We start from the raw sequence: 6,059 nt of genomic DNA on the forward strand, positions 1-6,059 counted from the left end.
GGTTCCCAGATTTTTCAATTATTTTGTTGATTTGTGTCCTGAGTTTTCCCATAGTTTTGTCTATGTTTACCTTGATTTCATCTGTATTTTTCTCAGTCTTTAAAAAATTTTATTAGGTAGTTCTGATAGCATTTCTGTTGTCATATCATCTGACTATATTTTGGTCACTCGTCTGAGGCACTCTGTCTTGTTTCTCTATGTAAGCTGAAATTGCCTGCTTTCTGGGAGATATTGTGGTGGTGTATTTATATTTAGTTGATGACTGTTTATTGGGGTATTCTCAATGAAGGGCTACAAACTGAACTCTGCAAAATGGCTACACTAACATCAATTCAGCCCATATTTCCTATCCCTTCCCTCTGCTCCCCCTCCTTCTGCTTGGTATACCCCATATCTCTGTTCTTTAGGAAGGGGCAGGCAGCTCTATAGCTTTGGATTTTCCTATCTTGTTTTGCATACCACCCTTAACTGCTTGAATACACCATGATATAAAAAGATCCTAGCCCATGCCCCTCACGTGGTAAAACTTCACTGTCCATCCAGATGCAACTAGACACAGCTGTTTTTGTCCATTGTAAGTAACTTTCCTTATCAGAAAACCATCTCTCTTCTTTTCTGTAATAAACCAATGTCTCTCAGATTGGGTCCTGGTTATTTTCTGCCTCTTGGCACCTATGTGTTCAGAAAACTTTTCCCTTCTGAACCTGTACCTCAATACTCAGGCACGTATTGCCTGTCTCCTGGTGGATGGGGTAGAAACGGGAAGTGTGAATGCAGTTAGTTGTGTTCACTGTTTTCTAGAGTAGTGCTGATGGGGTTTATGCTCCTCCAGAAGCAGGGCACTAACACGGGTGCCCCACTCCAGGTCTTCCCACCCCAGAGGACATGCAGGAGAGGGTGCCACTGGTCACTGGGTTGACAAGGGTGGGGAGTGGCCATGTCCCCAACATCCAGGAGTGCATGGGAACAAGGGAGAACTGTGCTCCCTTGTCACCAGTCTCCAGCACAGGGTCCTATTCCCATTGATCACTGTGTCAACAGCTGCTTGCTAAAGCTCAAGATAGCTGTGCCACTGCATGCCAACACACAGCCTGGTTTTCCTCTCTCTCACTGCTCCTGTTCAGCCTCCTTTTCCAGCTGCCACTCAACCGACCTCTTTGTCCTATCCTCTGATGCTCAGGGTTTCAACATCACCATCTCACTCCATCGCCCAGGTCTTTGTTGCAGTGGGGCAGTGCAGTACATCTACTTACTCCACCATGTTGCCCCAAACTCTTGTCGTCTACTTCTTTGGGGTACCCATAAGTCCCACTGCCTATGTTTGTCTGCAGCAGATGCTCAATCATTTACATGATGTCATCACTGGAGGAATTTATATGAGATAGAAGCTCAGGTTACAGTGGTGAAAACAACGTAAGACATGGCATCAGAAAACCTGTAGTGGCTGGTCTACCTCGAGGTCTACTATGTTTTAATTGTATTGAAATAGAAACTGTCAATCATATGTAAAATAGAAGTAGCAAAATTAATATGTAAGGAGACTTTTGGTTTGAGTTCCAAGATGCAAAGAGGTGAACAATCATCAACTTCCATCTTTACAACCAGAAGCTGGATAAACTGAACATCAGCAGAGAACTGAGGCTTTGGTGCAAATTGCCACCTTGAAATATGAAGTGACAGACACATCCAGAGTACAATGTCTGGCTTCTTTATTTTTCCCCTGGACTGTAAACTATTGAAAAACAAAACAACAGCAATAACAAAAATCGCTTTTTGCCAAGTAATTTCTGACTCATAGTGCTTCAATGTGTGTCAGAGTAGAGCTGTACCAATAGGGTTGTCAATGACTGATTGTTGGAAATAGAATACCAGGACATTCTTCTAAGGCCACCTCTGGGTGGATTTAAACCACCAACATTTTGGTAAGCAGCTGAGTGTAAGTACCCATTTACAGCATCCAGAGACTCTTCCATAACTGTTAGGAACATTTCAATAGTAATTTTGAAACAAAAACAAACAAGAGCTGGAGGCTGGCTGTGGACTAGCATCCGAGTGAGGGGCTTATGTGAAGTCAGAGGGCACTACGCTTATGTTGGTTTTCCCTCCTGGGACTCCCACAGGTTCTCCCAATGAGAGTCTAGCAGAGTCAGCTTGGGGCACTGGCAGGGGGAAGGGGAGAGTGACTATACTGAAACACTTCCAGACTCTTCTCCCTTATGAAGGCACAGACTCCACAGGAAAGGAAATGTCAGATGGCAATTCAGAACCTTATTTCAGCTGTTGTTGTCATTGTTAAGTGCCATAGAGTTTGTTACCAATCATAGCGACCACGCATAGAGTTTCTGAGGAGCAGCTGGTGAGTTTGAACCACAGACTTGGCAGCTAGCAGTCCAGTGCTAACTGTACAGAACCCTTATCCCAGCTAGAAGGAAAAAATTCCAGCCAGCTCCAGCTGAGGGAAAAACAAACAACATAAACAAAAGCCAACAGGGAATAGAATGCCAAAGACATAGATTGGAAATACTGCAGCCAAAAAGGGTGCTACAGGACAAGGGGAGGGCTGCCTCCCTGGAGGTCAAACCCCCAAAACAAAGTCACTAAGAGAATATGACTTCTGCATCCCCCCCACCATTACCCCGGCACCAAACAAGCTTGCAGTATAACAACAGTGGTCTGCAGGTGGAAGAGCTCCAAGACAGGGCCTCCTGACAGGCAGGATGAGGAGAAGATACAAGCCAAGGAGACCAGAGGGACTGGAGACCTCTGGTGTCTATAGTTACAACAGACATTAAACCTAGTCCAAATCCTTCCCAGCGTCACATAAATCCTCACGTTAGAGGCTTATTGACCCCAGTTCTATTACCTAAAGGAACCCTGGTAGTGCACTGGGTTATGTGGTGGTCAGCTGACTGAGAGATCTGCAGTTTCAATCCCCGAGGTGCTCTGTGGGACAAAGAGGAGACTTTCTGTTCCATAACAATTTACAGCTGCAGATACTCTATACAGGGTCACCGTGAGTCAGAAACGACTTGAGGGGACACCACCGCCCTTCCAAAAAAAGTTACCAGACCTAGCAAAAGACAAGAAAAAACAGCATAAAGAGAGGAAGGAAGCATCAAAACCAGTCTCAAAGGTGGCACATGTTAGAAGTTACAATGATCAGACAAGGACTTCTAACCAAAAGGCTGGCAGTTCAAACCCACCACTCACTCCCCAGAAACCCTATACAGGGTCACTATGAGTCCCAACTGACCTGGTGGCACTTAACAAAAACAATGATTAATTGGTTGGGAGCCCTGGTGGCATAGTAATGACCCATTGGACAGTTAATCGCAGGGACCATGGTTCAAATCCACCAGCAGCTCCTTAGAAGAAAGATGAGGTTTTCTGCTCCTATAGAGATTTACAGCCTTGGAAACCTTACACAACGACACCGCCAACAACAATGATTAATATGTTAAGGGATTTTATGGAAAAAGTAGACAATGTGCAACATCAGATGGATGATGTAAACCCAGAGATGGGAAATGCTGGAACAGCGTGGTGGGTCACAGAACTCATAATCACAGAAATGAAGAAGGTCTTTGATGGGCCCAGCAGACTTGATCCAGCTGAGGAAAACAACAGGGATCTTGCAGATACATCAACTGTAACTTTACAAACAGAAGTGCAAAGAGAAAACAGAATGGTGGGGGAAAACCCAAAGCAAAACAGAACATTCAACAGAATTGTGGTGTAACATCTAAAAATAATGAGTGTAGCACAGGAAATATTCTATAATAATAACTGAGAACTTCCAAAGTTGATAAGAAACACCAATCCACAAAACTCGGAAGTTCTGCAAGCTTTCTTCAGGACGTTAACCATGAATACCCACCTTGCACTTCACAGCCCCATGCTGGTCACACAGTGCCACCAGGACATTCATGTTCTAACTATGTAACACCAAAACACCGAAAGGATCTTGAAAAAAGTTACAAGAGGAAAAGAAGCAAACACCTTATCAATAATAAGAATTACAGAAGACTTCTCTTTAGCAATCATACAAACAAGAAGAGAATGGTGCGACAACTTTAGGGTGTTGAAAGGAGGGAGGGGAAATCGCCAACCTAGAATTCCATATCTAGCAAAATTACCCCTCAAATGTGAAGGAAATGAAAATGTTTTCTCAGATTAAAGCAGGAAACTCATTGACCTGCCTTGCAAAAAAAATGTAATGTCTAGAAAAACAATCAATGTAATTCTTTATATGAACTTGTCGTGTTTGTTTAGTGCCATTATATCATAGTGTCCCTATGTGCAATACAACAGAATGCTGTCTGGCCTTGCGTCAGCATCACAATTGCTGCTGTGCTAATACACTAAGAAAAAAATATATAGATTCAGAACAAGTACTTGACAAAATTCAACACCATTAATGATAAAAACTCTAAAGCTCTAAGAACACATGGGAACTTCCTTATCTAGCAGTACATATGGAAAACATATAGCTAAACCCAACATCATACTGTAAGTCCTATGAAATGCAAAATAGAAGAAAAAGAAACAAAAAGAATACACACTGGAAAGGAAGAAATAAAAATGTATTCACAAAACCCAAATAACCTACAAAAAAAAAAAAGAACAAAATAAGAGAAAAAAAACAACTCTGGAACAAATAATCTAGGATACTTTAAAGATAAAAATCAATATAGAACAGTCATGCGCTTTCCTTTCCAATAATGAACAGTTGATAGTTTAAATGAAAAATTGTATCAAAGAAAAAAGGAAACTAGACCTTCAGTATACTCACTCCATTGTCCACTCCAAGGTCTGCTTTCTCTTCTAAGACAAGTCTCCTTATCCTCTTGTCTCAGAGGATTTTGTTGAAAGGAGATGCATCTGATGGTGTCGGTCCTTTACCTCTGCCATGCCCTATTCATCTGTTCCTTATAATTCCACTTAAAATGAAATCTATCATCTGATTTAAAACACTTCTAATTATTATGATACCATTTCACAGCTGAAACAGTTTTATAATAGATGCTGGGAATAATATTCAGCTTCTGGAACATACAGAGGTTGAATTTACATTCCTTAAATTCTCACATTGCCACAAATCATCTGTCAGTTGGTCGTTCTGTGGTGGCTTACTTGTTGCTGTGATTCTGGAAGCTCTGCCCCTGGTATTTTAAATACCAGCATGGACAAAAATGGTGGAGAGCTTTCAGATGAGCTTCCAGACTAACACATACTAGGAAGAAGGCGAGATGGACTAGTCACCAAAAACTTTATGAATAGCAGTGGAACACTGTTGTGTAGTTCCAGAATACTGAATACTGAAAAATTATGAAGAACGCCAGAATATTGTCAGATTTAGTGCTGGAAGATGAGTTCCTCAGGTTGGAAGGTACTCAAAATAGGACAGGAGAAGAGCTGCCTCCTCAAAGCAGAGTTGAACATGAATAGAGTTGACGGTTAATGGAATAAAACCTTTGGGACCTTCATTTGCTGGTGGGGTACAACTCAAAGCACAGAGAAACAGCTCCAAATCTCCATTACTAATCAGAACATGCAATGTACAAACTATGAATCTAGGATATTGTCAAAAATGAAATAGAATGCATATATGATATCTTACGCATTAACCAGATGAAATGGATTAGTATTGGTCATTTTGCATCTGACAATCACATGGTTTACTAGGCCAGGATTGAAAAATTGAAGAGGAATGGTGTCACATTCATCATCAAAAAGAACATTTGAAGATCTGATATGAAGTACAACACTGTGATATGTCTACAAGGAAGATCAGTTACTACATTATTATTCAAATTTATACATCAGCCACTAAAACTAGTGATGATGAAACAGAAGAATTTTACCAACTTCTTCAGCCTGAAATTGATCAAAAAAGCAATCAAGATGTATTGGTAATAAATGTGATTGGAATGCAAATGTTGGGAACAAAGAGGAAGGATCAGTAGTTGGAAAACATGGCCTTGGTGATAGAAACAATGTGGAAGATTGCATGATACAATTTTGCAAGACCAATGACTTCCTCATAGCAAATATTTTTT

Source organism: Chrysochloris asiatica, unplaced genomic scaffold (assembly GCF_000296735.1).
Source record: "Chrysochloris asiatica unplaced genomic scaffold, ChrAsi1.0 scaffold00220, whole genome shotgun sequence".
NCBI lineage: Eukaryota > Metazoa > Chordata > Mammalia > Afrosoricida > Chrysochloridae > Chrysochloris > Chrysochloris asiatica.